Genomic DNA, 15,000 nt, shown 5'->3' with positions numbered 1-15,000 from the left:
AGCCTACTCACTAACACCCACCTGACATCATAATACTTGCTTAGGTTGACAAGCAATGTAAAGTAAGACTGGTGCCATGTTTAAAACAATTTTAGCTGCCATATCTCCTTCCATCCACTTTAATGAATTACCTGCGTGTTGTAGGCTAAGCTTAAAAAAAACATTGTTTCCAGACCAGAATGACATAGGCCTTCATTAATCATGTAACAGAACCATGCACAGCATCATGTTTTCATGCTGAGTGATGTAGTATTGCAGACAAGTGAGGCTATTTACTATATTTTGTATATTACTCTCCCTTTCTCTCACCCTGTCCCTACAGTTCAAACACATAGAAAGCCCCCTTCTCATTCTCCTATGCACCACTATTTCCAGCCCAGAAATGAAATTGGTTTGGAATCATAGACAGCACAAATGTGTATCTTATTAAAATTGTTATGCTGCCATGCTTTGTGATGCTGTAGGTAGTGTAGATAGGCTATCAATGCAGACCTCCTTGGTAGGCCTATTGTCTACACATGCATTTTACATGCAAATGTACTGTATCACTCTCCTGGCATTTCAATTCCATTTTACAATTCAAACACATTGATAACCTCCCTCTCATCTGGGGTTGGGGCACCGCCACCATTACATCCAAGACACCACACAGTGAAGGTACTTTCATGCGACTCAATCTGATGTGTTGGTCGGCTGTCCAAAAGAACCAGAAATCCATTTGATGCAAAACAGTTATTGTTCTTGATGCTATTTAGTTAAGCTTACTACCGGTATAACTCTTGTGTTCTGTAAGGTATAAAAAAGAGGTTTTTTTTTTTCTTTCAAAAGGTAAGGGAGGGGGGGGCGCCAGAACTCAAGCTCGCCTAGGGCGCCAAATAATCCAGAACCGGCCCTGATGATACCGCTATCAATATTGCTTTTGAGGGTGGCCCTCCTTGACATTTTTCGGTGGATCGAAAGCCCCTCTTTACCTAGGGCCCTAAAAAAAAATGTGAAACAGCTCTGGTGGCATCAAGAGAGCTCACAACCCTTATCAGCCCAGCCAGACCCCAAAGAAGACATAACCTGAGAAGTACTCCCACTTATTAGAGATTTTTTATATCCCTTCCTTGTCCCCCTGTCAGCCACGCAGTGGGTTTCAAAGGAGTAAGTAAAAGATGGCATCACTTGGAACACTCGATCTTTTAGCCACCCATTTGTGTGTGTGTGTGTGTGTGTGTGTGTGTGTGTGTGTGTGTGTGTGTGTGTGTGTGTGTGTGTGTGTGTGTGTGTGTGTGTGTGTGTGTGTGTGTGTGTGTGTGTGTGTGTGTTGTGTGCGTGTGTGTGTGTGTGTGTGTTTGCGTGCGTGCGTGCGTGCGTGCGTGCGTGCGTGCGTGCGTGTGTCTGTGTGTTGTTGTAGTAGTAGAGATTCAAATTGTCCACACTCCAAACTGCCACACGGTCCGGTCTGTGGAGAATCAGGGTTGCCCATCGGTCGTAATAGTAGTAGTAGTAGTGTGTGTTTGTGTGTGTGTGTATGTGTGTGTGTGGAGGGGTGTGTGGAGTGTGTGTGGGGTGGGGTGGGGGTGGGTCTGAAAGGTTAGCAAGAGTACTGAAGAGCCTGCATTTTTTATAGGGTGGAGGGCTTGACTTGTTCTGTTGAAATAGGTTGCTTCATAAAAATGAGCTACCACTAGCCTGCTACAGCACTAACCTGATCCCCGACCCCCAGGCAGTACTGTACTGTACTATACTACACAGTACTATACAGTACTATACTGTACTACTGTATAGTGCTTTGTACTGGCTCTGCGGTGCAACTCAGGGGGCGGGCCAGTGGTTCCCAAACTTTTTCAGCGATGACTTCTTTTTCTGGAATGATTTGCAACTCCCCCTACTCACCCCTCTACCCACCAGCAATAGATTTCTAGCAATATTCATGGACAAACTATTAATGGATAATCTAGCAATATTAAAAAATGACCTAGGCAATTTTTTGTCCTTTAATATTGCTACGTTTTCCATTAATAGTTTGTTCCGTTAAGACACAAACATACAAGTACAACATACAAACATACAAGTGAATGCTGTTACTAACCAAACCTAACCAGTATAGTGCGAATGGGCTCTTTGGTTAGATGTAGCATTGAGATGTTAGGAAGAAATTCAAGGCACTCTTCGTTTTCATTAAAAAGCTTTTAGTTGAACTGAGAACAGATACAAATTGCCAACATGTTTCAGCCACCAATGGCCTTCATCATTGCAGGCCAAAACATGTTGCCAATTTATATCTGTTCAGGTATGAACTAGCTCAGTTAAATGAAAAGCTTTTTACTGAAGAAGAGAAGAAGAAGAGTGCCTTGGATTTCTTCTAAACACAGGAAATCATGTTAGCTGTTAACCTGTGTATTTCCCATTTTTATGCAATGTCCCTTTTGTCTACGACCCCCCTTCAGTTCCTCCGCAACCCTCCTAGGGGTCCCGACCCCCAGTTTGAGAACTGCTGAGGTGGGCTATATAGACAAGGCAGGGGTTACTCAGCTTATCCTGAGAATAAACACAATATTAACGTCAGCCATAGCCACTATTGTTTAGTAACAACTACTGTTTGATCCATTTTATTACCACTACTGTAATGCTTTGCAGTGGCTTTGGAGCCCGGCTCAAAGAGGCCATGTTTTATGTCGACAAGCCAGCTAGGCCATATCGACGAGGCAGGAGGTCTTGCTCAACGCACCCTGACATCTGACAGCAGCCATTCCTGAGGATCTCTCCAGAGATGACCTCCATTTACTTGAGTAACATCCCCAGGCCTCACGAGAGCAAAATGGTTTCTATAGCAATTCTAAAGAAATTACCAACCGGTTCCGGTTCCCAGCTGATTTGGTGACGTCTTGTCCTAACATCCTCGCGTTTTAGTGGTCGTTCAACGGTTAGACTACTTAAAATAATTCTAGTTACTGAATCTGTATCCCTTATCCTTGTCCAGGTGTCCTCAACATGACAGTTCTTTTACGAATTTTGCTTGATAGCCTACTGGAAAGTTTTCCGTCAGGATGTGGAATTTCTGTTCTTCCTGCGTTGCGTTTCCACTTGCATAGAAAAGTGTCTTGAGTTTGCGAGCAGCAGATTCATTGCAAAGCGCAAGTCAAGAGCTGTCATGCAAACTTTGAGCTGTTAGAGAGGCATTCAAATATGTGAATCTCTTGTCTTGCTAAACTGTGAGTGGATTTGATGAGTGAGATTAAATTACATTAACATTAACATTAATTATATAGGGCCATCCCTTGTGGAAAAAAACTTCAGTAATAGCCTATTTATTTACTTGTAATTTATATCATAATATAGGCCTATTAGCCTATATTATATTTTCGTTATATTGTATTATATAATGTAATATAATGTAATATGTAATATAATGCAATATAATATAATATATCCAAATATAATGAAATAATATATGGGTAATATGGGCCCTAGGACACTGTGCACTGGAAAAAATGGGCCTCGACATCAAAAAGGTTAAGAGTCCCTGGTCTAGTAGATACTCACGAAAGAGGAGAGTATTTAGTTGCTTCTTGAAGGCTGCAAGAGATGTGCTATTTCTGCCTCTGGGAGGCCTTTCCACCACTTGAGTACAACAACGGAGAACAGTACTCACTCCTAATATAGCAGTGGCCAGGTGAGGAGGAAGGACAGACACAGACACAGACAGACTGACAGGCACATGACAGACAGGTTGCCATCACATGCTGACATCTGGGGAAGCACATTGATAATTCATATAGACACACATGAAAGTGGAAACCCACCTGGGAAACCCCAACTCCCATTGTCATTGTGACACAGCATTCTACAGTACACAGGGCTCACTGCACACAATAGAATTGCATTTATGCCTCACTTATGCAAGGGTGCCCCAAGAGAGCAGTGTGGTGGGATGGTACCATGCTCAGGGTACCACAATCATGGAGGAGGATGGGGGAGAGCACTGCCCCCCCAACCCCCACAAACCTGGCGGGATGGGAGTCGAACCGGCCACCTTTGCGATTCAAGTCAGACTCCCTAACCACTTACCCATGAACCTAGTAGGTTACATGTGTAGATTCTATTACACTTCATAAATATTAACTGTACATGCAATCATGCATATACTATACCTGTGCCTGATACTATGATCTTTCATAAATGTTTAAATACAAACATACCTGAATACGTGCATTTTTTTTCATGTAATGTTAAATAAATAAATGATGTACCTACCTACTTCCATGTACAGTGCATTCATACATAGACACATGAATAGTGTATACTATACAGGCTACATGCACATAGGCAGCCATTGCAGTTCAACGTCACACTGTACTCCAAGCACATTGTCGTGGAACTTCTGAAGTGGAAGGAAGGTAAAAAAGTCTCTTGTCAGCTACTTGGCTTCTGTGACATGACAGCCCAGCATCTTGCGCTGCAGCTCAGGGATATCCGGGGCCTTACTCACCTAATCCTACCCTGTCCTTTACAAAATGTCACTCCAGGGAAGTGTGTGTGTGTGTGTGTGTGTGTGTGTGTGTGTGTGTGTGTGTGTGTGTGTGTGTGTGTGTGTGTGTGTGTGTGTGTGTGTGTGTGTGTGTGTGTGTGTGTGTGTGTGTGTGTGTGTGTGTGTGTGTGTGGGTGGGTGGGTGTGTGTGTGTGTGTGTGTGTGCCTGCATAATGTATGTGTGTGTGTGTGTGTGTGTGTGTGTGTGTGTGTGTGTGTGTGTGTGTGTGTGTGTGTGTGTGTGTGTGTGTGTGTGTGTGTGTGCACACGTGCGTGTGTGTGTGTGAGAGAGAGAGAGAGTGTGAGAGACAGAGAGAGAGAGAGAAAGTGAGAAAGACAGAGGGAGAGAGAAAGAGAGAGAAAGTTGAGAATGATGTGCGTGTGTGTGTGCATGTGTGTGTGTGTATGTGTGCGTGTGTACGTGCTGTGTGTGTTGATGTGTTTGTGTGGTGAGGCATGAGTGTATATATTTCTGTGTGTCTGTCTGAAGTGTGCTGTGTGTGTGTGTGTGTGTGTGCGCGCGTGCGTGCGTGCGTGCGTGCGTGCGTGCATGCGTGTGTGTGTGTGTGTGTGTGTGTGTGTGTGTGTGTGTGTGTGTGTGTGTGTGTGTGTGTGTGTGTGAGAGAGAGAGAGTGTGAAACACCTTGTGGCTTAACACAAACACACACTGGCTATCTGTCACCGGTGGGGAAACTTGTCACCATCCCACGACCCGCCGATCCTGAGATCCCCAGTGGGCAAAGCATGACAAGGTGTTTCTGACACTCACTTAATTTACTTGAAAAAATGACACATTACTTAAATAAAAAATTGTGTCTTATCGAAAGCGAAATCAGTAGAAACAAAAACTTTTGCATCTGTTTATGCCTCAGATATTTACTGTTGCTCTGTTAGGGACATAAAAAAGCCCTTTAGATAAGTCCTAGCACCCACACACACAGCCCACACACCCAAAAAACTAATCCATGACTAGGTGAAAATGTGCAACAACTGCCCAAAAGTTGCCTTGAATTAGTTTTGGCCCTTGGCCCTTGACCCACATCATACATACTTTTAGTTATCAGAGCCCTAAATAAAGTGAAATGTTATGTTCTAAATAACTTATGTTCATGTATTTTACATTGTCTAGACAGATTGGAACATGTATTACCAAAATATGGTTGTTCCATTTATGTTTAATACACTTAAAACAATCTGGGGTCAAATTGACCCCCAAGGAACACAGATGTAACCAAAACGTGTACAGCACTTAGGGAAAACATTTTTGTGAAAATTTCACTTTTTTCATATTGACCCCATATATTTAGGAAAAGTCATCAAAGATGAAGCAAAATAATGATGTACTTCATGTATTTTTCAGACGTTAAACATTGAATGGGGTCAAATAGACCCCAAGGATAACAGGAGGGTTAAGCTGTGTAGATTGATCATGCATAACATTACCGTAGCCTACTAGTTGTTACATGGACAGTACATGCATTGGAAAGATCACTCCATCCTGTCCTCTGTGTTGACCATATGACACATGATGTGAGAAGGGCGTATATATACAGTGCAGTAATATGTTCCAATATTTGTGTTGGTCTCAACATTTACTGACATCAAAGCTCATGTTGACATGAGAGGCTATTTCTGGCGCTGTTGGCAGGGAAACTAGACATGACATGACAGTGGGATCCAGGGCTGGACTGGTAATCTGACATAAAGGGCATTTTCCAGGTGGGCCGACAGTCCTCAGGTGCCAATGCCGGTTTATTTTTTGACGCTATAGTTTTTTGTCTTCCACGACCCGCCCGCCATTTAGATGAGGTTGCCCATTGATTCATCTTAAATATAGACAGGCGCGGAGTGGCCGTCGGGAGATCGGGGACTTGTCCCGGTGGGCCGCGGCCGTGAAATGTAATAATGCAGCGGTACTGTGTTCGCAACCGGCCCTGAAGCTTGGCGATGGTACTTATAAGCACTGACTTACCACTTTGCACTTCCCTGTTCAAGAATTAAGTTGACTAGCCAGTATTTATACCGTATACCAGACGGCAATACCTCACTGACGGTGTCAAACAGTAAATTGGCCACACCCCTTCTCTACTGATAATTTTCATACACCGTAGATCGCGGAAGTTTACAAGATCTTAGTAACACAGTTTCGTTTTCAGTATTTGAAGAACCTGTGATATGTATATTGGTTACCAAAGGATGGAAATATGAATAAATTATGATTTATTTTCCGATTTCCACACGACTGTTACAGTTTACAGTCTTTCCAGTCCTGATTCACTTGCTCTGTGGTTATTGACTTGGGTTACGAACAGACTCCACCAAGTGGTAAGGAAGATAACTGCACCTAACAGAAGCAAGATAACTGCACCTAACAGAAGCAATGGGTTTTGTTTTGATTTGTTAGACCTACCAGTATATCTCCTTATAGTCGAAATAATATTATTATCATACATATATTTATATGTGGTACATTTAGGATGTAGCCTATGTCCGAAGAAATGGAACAAAATAATTACCACACAAGATTCTGATGTGACCGGTGCTGGGTGTGTAGGCTAATAAGCTGTGGATTAAAGTAGAGTGATTGCAAGAAACAAAGACATTTGCTGCGAGAAGACAGCGTTTTAAGGTAGGCCTACACCGTTTGGTTATACATTTTGTTGACTTATGGTTGTGGTTTGAAGTAGCTAAGTTTGGCTTATTTGCTGCATGGTGGGTTTATTGCACAATGTAGACAGACTTTTTGTAAGCTATAGGCTACTATACTATATTTTGTAAGCCTACTCTTCTAAAAATCCCCACACCCAAAACTTTGTGCCCATGCTCATCCTGTCTTCCTTAAACGATATTTCGATTTCAAACTGTCAAAATGACAGTGGAGTGCACATTTGCATGGAACAGTAGCGTGATGTAGCCTAACCTACTAGGCCTATGAATGCTTTGGACTGTGATGATGGCTCCAGTGGTGTAGTCTACTTTTTGAAGTGGGTATACTGTATATTTGAGCATTTTTTGATGTGTGTATAGTCTACTGTATATATTTGTGCTATTGTAAATAATGGATCAATCAATTTTAAGTGGGTATACTGTAATCCCTGAAATTTTGAAATGGGTGCGTATACCTGCGTTTTACGTAGACTACACCACTGGCTGTGCATTTCATCAAGGTGTAGGCTACAATTCTCCACTTCAGGTTGATATTTTGACAACACTAATGTCCACATGTAGTACGACTGCAGATTTCGTGGCTTTTGTCTTTTTGGTTAGGAAACCATGTTCGCTTTGTTTTTGTTTTTTTTTAAAGAGGGCCGCAAGGGGAAAATTCTCCCGGTGGGAAAAGGTGGGCCACTCCGCCCCTGAATATAGACAATGGACTGGGACAATCATCTTGTAAAAAAAAACAAGTGGGGGCTTTGTGAGGGGCTGGACAAATGCCCAAACCATTTTGCGATCCCAGTCCAGCCCTGGTGGCATCACCCACGCCACGCACGGCACAGGGTGACGAAACATACTGCACCCTTTTTTCCCACCCACAACATGTAGAGTATAGTGTTCTGCTACTTTTTCAGGGCTAGACTTAGATTTAAAAAAAAAAGACCTGGGCGTTTTTGCACAGCCCTATCGAGTAGGGGTGTAAATCACAGCATCCTTGACGATACGATTCAATATCGATTTCTTATGGCAGCGATTCGATTATTGCTATGGACTCTTTCTGAAGAGTTCCGTATACAGACAGTCTCTGCTATAGTGTTCTGTTTGTTGTAAGTCTACCTCACACACTTGCAAATGATCTATAGGATCTCCCTAGGCCCACCCCCACTGAATAGTACACAAAAGCCATGACAGAGGGAAAAAAATTTACCTGCCACCCGTGCCCCGGGTTTTATTGCTATCTCAAGCAGAAAGCAGCAGTGTATTGCTAGAATATCATTTTCTTGGTCTCATTAAATGAGCATTACTTTCTCCCTATATTGGCATTCTGAGAAAGCATTGTTTTTGTATACCTACCCTGGATGAAACCGGCCCGTTTTTGCATTGATAGAGCACCCTATAAGAAGCAGCCGCAGCAGCATTCTGCAGCCCGCCACCCAAAGGGTTAGTTGCAGGTTTCCTAAGGATATTAAACCAAAAACCTTGTTTTTTTCACCAGCAAAGCTTGGGGGAAAGCTGTTTCATATCTTCTCATATAGCTAAAGTTCATGCAAGCATTTATTGCACAGACCCTCGTCTTCCTCTAACGCAGTACTATACAGACACACACTTTCTCAGTCACTCAGTTACTCAAATGTGTGCCTGCTTACCCATGCACAATAACGCGCATGCACACGCACACGCACGTACAGGCACGCAGGCACACACACACACGCACGCACACACGCACAGCCACACACACGCGCACGGCCACACACACACACACACAGGCACATGTACAGGCACGCACACCCACACGTATGCGTATAAACACACACACACACACACACACACACACACACACACACACACACACACACACACACACACACACACACACACACACACACACACACACACACACACACACACACACACACAAGCATGCACACACGTCATACGCACACATGCACGGCCACACAGACGCGTATACACACACGCACGCACAGACACACACACACACACACACACACACACACACACACACACACACACACACACACACACACACACACACACACACACACACACACACACACACATACACACACACACACACACACACACACACACACACACACACACACAGTGAGCGTAATCCATCTTTTTCCATAAAATCCTACCACTGACGCCACCACTGCTGAGATCCAAGGGCTGAGAGGCAGGATTCACCCTGTGTAGCCTTGAAATGAGCAGAACACTTATATCTCTGATCAGGGAAGCTGACAGGGGGGACAAAGGGGACAGTTGTCTCGGGCCCAGGGACAGAGGGGGCCCAGAATTGGGTCCTCATTACATTGCATGTATTGGGTGGGGGGCCCATTCAGATTACTTTGTCCTGGGCCCAGTCAAAGCTGTCAGCGGCCCTGTCTCTGATACTGAGTGTGAGTGCACTCACAGACCTCGGCCATTAAAAAGACGGGGAGAAAAAAAATATCACAGGCCGCTGCCGGGCCTCATCCAGGCCTGCCGACAGGGGGGGACAAAGGGGTATGTTGTCCCTGGCTCAGGAAGATAAGGGGCCCAGAGTTGGGTCCCCATTACATTCTATGTATTGGGTAGGGGGCCCTTTCAGATGACTTTATCCCGGGCCCAGCGAAAGCTGTCAGCGGCCCGGCTCATACGCACGCACTCACGCATATTCACTGTGCATATTGTAGTGCATTCAGTCCATGTCAGGGTCAGAAGGCACTGACAACACCAGTCTCTTCCTTCAAAAGTATATAAAAGCAGAATGCGAAATGACAAGAAATAAAAATGTACCGACAGTGTCAAGAGTCAAGCCGTGGGTCATACGTCTTTTTTTTTTTTTGGATTACAGCGCCGTCGTCTTCTCTCCCTAAGAACTGTCATAAGGATTTCTAATTATTTCCCCCTTCCAAACTCATAAAACATGGTCTCCGAGAGAGAGAGAGCATATTTTTCAGCCCCGGCGCAAGCCACAGATCTCGTCAATCCTGTTTGTAATTATCAATTCATTTGGGAATATGGGATTTTCGTTAAAAATAAAGGATTGTTTTGCTCGCAGACGAAACCACATCACACAGCATCAAACATAAGCCTTTATTGTATCTTCAAAACCAAGAAAATGGAAATTCAACAATAAGGCGCCACTGACGAAGGCTGACAATCCCCGAGGAAAAGACTTAGCTTTTTGAAGATAACAGTTGTTTTTTTTACTTTCTTTTTTCTGTGTTGTTTTCTCTTCTTCTCTCTCTCCCTCCCTCCATAACGTTCTTTGTTCTCGCTCTTTGTCTCGCGGAGGAAGAGGAACTTTGTCAGTGGATCTCGAATGACATGAGAAGCCTCAGCTAATCATTACTGAAACACATTTTTTTCTCTCCTTTTTTCTTTTTCTCTCTCTCTTTTTCTCTCTCTCTCCCTCTCTTTTTTAAAGGAGGAGGAGGCAGAGAGGGGGGGACATTACATGGTGTGGCGAGCTGGCAGGAGTTGCAGCCATTCAATGGAATTTGGAGCAGAACAACAGCAATAATACAATAAGGAGGATCTCTTGAAGGTCCGTGCGGTTTCTACAAGGCTTCGCTTCGGGGGCCCTTCTAAACTGCGTCACAAATGGTTTAGGATGCAGTTTGTCACACTTCCCTGTTCTTGTCATGGTCGTGACAGCTGTATATCTCGCAAAAAAGTCCCCCCCCCCCCCTCTCTCTCTACCTCCTCTCAACCCCAAACCCCAAAGAACCCGGACCACCCCCCCCCGGCCCCTCCGTCTGACTTTGCCCACCAACAAACAACAGCTAAATAAATAATCAAATAAAAAGGAGGTTGGAGGGAGGGGGTGGGGAGTGAAGAGTGGGGGTCTTTTGTAACATGTCCATCTAAAGTACACAGACAAACTTTTCATGTGGTGACGGATGTGGAAAACTCCCCACAGACGGAGAGCTGGTAAGACAGATAAAGGCTTTTGTCTTTTGTTTACCATCAGTGGAAACCAAGAATGTTTGACTTTGAATGTATCACTTGTTGCTATATCCCCCCCTCCCCACTCCCCACTCTCAAACCCACCCACCACCTCACTCCACTCCAAACCCCCTTTTTCTCTTCTCCCGAAATATAAACCAGCTGCTTGCCACGACAATCAAGGACTGTTCAGTAAAGGGACTGGCATCTCCTGTAATCCGCTCCCTCCTTCTCTCAATAACAGGTACACATGTCAAGCTACCGTACCAGTGCCAAGGTGCTGTATGGAACCGGATAAGACTGTAGGCAGAATGTAGTATTTTGTTGACGCATAAACGATCTTGATGATGATGATGATGAGGATGAGGATGATGGTGATCTCAAGAAACAAATCTAATTTCTAACAATACACTTTAACATGTTTGACAGGCTGATGTAATTAAGGATTTATGTTGTCTGAGGAAAGAAAGGGGGGAGGCAGGGAAAGTTACGCTGGTGTCCTGATATGATCCTTCCTTTATCGTAGCGGCCTACGCATAATCTAGGGCGATGTACCACACGCAGCAAGATACGACTGGTATTTGGACACGTCGTAATGGAAACAAGATGCGCCTGAAACAAACAATACAAACTGACTGACCGTTCCACAATAGTGAGGCCATTTTCCAGACGAGACATGATGTGTAGCGCTCAAGTATGTTCGCAGCTTTATTGTGGTTTTGCCATTTCGACACAGACAACGACTGTGATCAATTATGGACGTAACATCCAATGGTGGCGATAAAGGGTGAGGGAGGTGGGGTGTTGGGGGGTGGGGGGTGTATCTCATTGCACAAGACATAATAACAAATACTTAAATCCGCTGCAGATTTTACATTTGAGGATGTTGTGTTGCTTACTGAGGCCATACATTAAACATACACATCACCTAAAAAAACCTAGATGCCACATGTATATTAATAAGTAGAACCTGTGGGAGCAGTCCCATTACCTCTTAGAGAGCATTTCTTTTGGGGCTTAAATATATAAAAATACGTCAGAATATCAATTTGGTGTGCAGAGATGAACATTAGTGCAACTATGTTATTTTCTAATGTTTGTTTTTAGAGGACCTAAATAATTCATGCTGCCTTTTTTTAAGGCTCAATCAGTTGTCCAGGAAATTGGCAGTGTGTAACTGCACTTTTGCCTCTGCAGTTTTGTTTTCTTTTCTTTTTCTGAAGAAAAGAAATAACACTTCATTCAATGGTGTTTGTACTGCTGTGAATCAACTTTATTAAAAGCAATGTTTCAATCTGTGTAACCTTAAACGTTAAAGCTGAATTCAACATAACTTTTACTTTTACTTTTGCTGTAACAAAATTCTGAAATTTAGAGACAGTAGTACACAGAGCCATAATAATATAGATGGTTTGACCACTGTATCAGCATTAAATGTGAATGATTGCAACACTTTTTGTTTAACACTAAAAGAATCAGGAACATGTAGCCTAACAAAAGACGATGAAAGGAAAGACACTACTGACCTTCTCTTCTCCACCCGACTTGGATAATAAAGACATGGAGCCTAAATTAGTTAATGTGTGGTATTGTGCCATATCTCAGTGGTGCCCAAAAGTTTTAAATAAAACCTTACTACCTGAATTCTATTCAAGTAACACCCCCAAACACCCCCCACCCCCTGACCTGTAGCTACAGGTGGAACACAAATTCACAGAAACCGCAGCCAAGAACACGTCTAAGTTCTGCAAATAGGCCTCCTCTGGTTTTCTCTGGGGAAAAGACAAGCAAGATGCAGCTGTGGTCCAGCTGAGATGGCCTTCTCTTCCCCTGGCCTGTGGCCTAGGCTGCGGCTGTCGCTATGGCCATCAGGGTGGATAATATAACAATAACAAAAAGATTAGCATAATATTAGTGTGGTTCCCAAACTGGGGGTCGGGACCCCTAGAGCAGTGGTTCTCAAACTTTTGTGTGAAGTACCACCTGAGAAAATATTGGGTTCTCCAAGTACCACCATGACAACAAACATTAGAATATCGCAGTAAAGCCCTTCCATATTCACTTTTCCCAGTCAATAAAGGAGAGGTTCATAATGGCATCAACAGCTACGGTCACATTCAGTGCAAGTTTGTTTTTAAATGGCTTGCTTGCCTAGTAGGCCTATCATTCTGCATTATGTTTTCAGATTCATACAATTCAATATTACAAAATGTGAGACCAAATAGACATTTTCAACTGCAACAACTTGATCAACCAAAAAATTCTTCCAACTACCACCAGAGATGTCTCAAGTACCACCAGTGGTACGCGTACCACAGTTTGAGCACCGCTGCCCTAGAGGGTACGGAGGTACGGAAGACAGATTGCATAAAAACGTGACATGCATAGGTCAACAGCTAACCTAATTCGATAATTTGGTTAGTTACAGTATTCACTTGTATGGTTACTAATCCCGTAGATGTATTTGCTGTCCTGTGGATTTCTACCAATAGTGGACAGAATTGGCCCTGTCCTTCACTGGGATTTTTGTTGGAAGGTAGCTTAGAAATCGGCTAAGACTATGGTAGGTGGGGGGTGTCGAGAAAATATTCTTCAGTCCAAAAGGGGGTGCCTGGCCCACTGAAAACAAGTTTGGGAACCACTGGTCCAACTGGGAACCACAGGATAGATTTTATTCATAATACTACTGATTTTATTCACACGCATTTTACCCAACTCAAAAGTGATTGGACAAATACCCGTGGGTTATTCCTTGTACATATGCAGAGTGACCATGACTACGTTAGTACGCTAGTACGCTAATCCATACAATCACGCCTCCCAACTCTACGCTCGCAGAGCATCCATAATACGTATAAAAAAAGCATGTGGTGACCCCAGTAAGTATGCCTCCCAATAAAAAATAATGGTAACACTTTATTTTAGGGATACATCTATTAGCACTAATACATACAATATTAATGCCTGTGTAAGTAACTTGTAAGGCATGTACTAAGCAAAATAAGAATAAGAGTTGTTAAGCATGTATTCACAAATGTCTTGTTCATGCCCAATTAGGGATTTATTAATAATATAACCTTAGTAAGGACCTAGTTCTCCTAGATTTCTATTTATGAGTGAGCAGTAAGGGCCAGAATGCAATGTGTATAAGCTCCTGGTACATTGTGTGAACAAACCCTGAACAGTGTGAAAACAGATGTGGAATAAGGGTCCCTATTCTAAAGTGATGCATTGCTCAGCCCAGATGGCTTAGGGGCCTGCACTACCTAGGGCCCCCACACAACCTAAGGCCCCCACACTACCAAGGGACCCCACTCTACCCACACTCCGCCGCCAGGTGGCAAAGTGTAAGAATGTTGCTGATTTTACATCACTCTTATCAGGTACATTGACCTCACTTGTTCTGCTTAAGATATTACAGGGTAATTGGAAGCATTATATAGCAAGGACTGGACGTAAAACTTTCTCAATGACGGTGGGTGGTGAGATGTCATTTTTTCATACACCAATTAGTTTTAATTGTAAAAACCCTACAATAAATGCAGAATATAACGATGAGTAATATTTTGGAAGCGAAAACTAAGCTATTCCTTTGTGATAAATAAGTTAATGTTTGAGAAACTTAGCTCCAAGAAGTGCAGTGCATGATGGGTACGCCTTTAGTCAGAAATGCAATGCCATGGCCCAATGCAGCAAATGATAATATTTCTGTTGTTACGTACATGGCAAATTGTTTGGATAGCATCTACATTTCACGAGTGAGGGGAGAAGCTAAGAACCTAGGCTCAGAGCTGGGTAGGGTTGTTCTGTTGGCCTAGATTGCGTACCCATCATGCACTGCACTTCTTGAAGCTAATATTCTCAAACATTAACTT

This window comes from Engraulis encrasicolus, chromosome 20 (genome assembly GCF_034702125.1).
Source record: "Engraulis encrasicolus isolate BLACKSEA-1 chromosome 20, IST_EnEncr_1.0, whole genome shotgun sequence".
NCBI lineage: Eukaryota > Metazoa > Chordata > Actinopteri > Clupeiformes > Engraulidae > Engraulis > Engraulis encrasicolus.
This window is presented reverse-complemented; position numbering follows the sequence as displayed.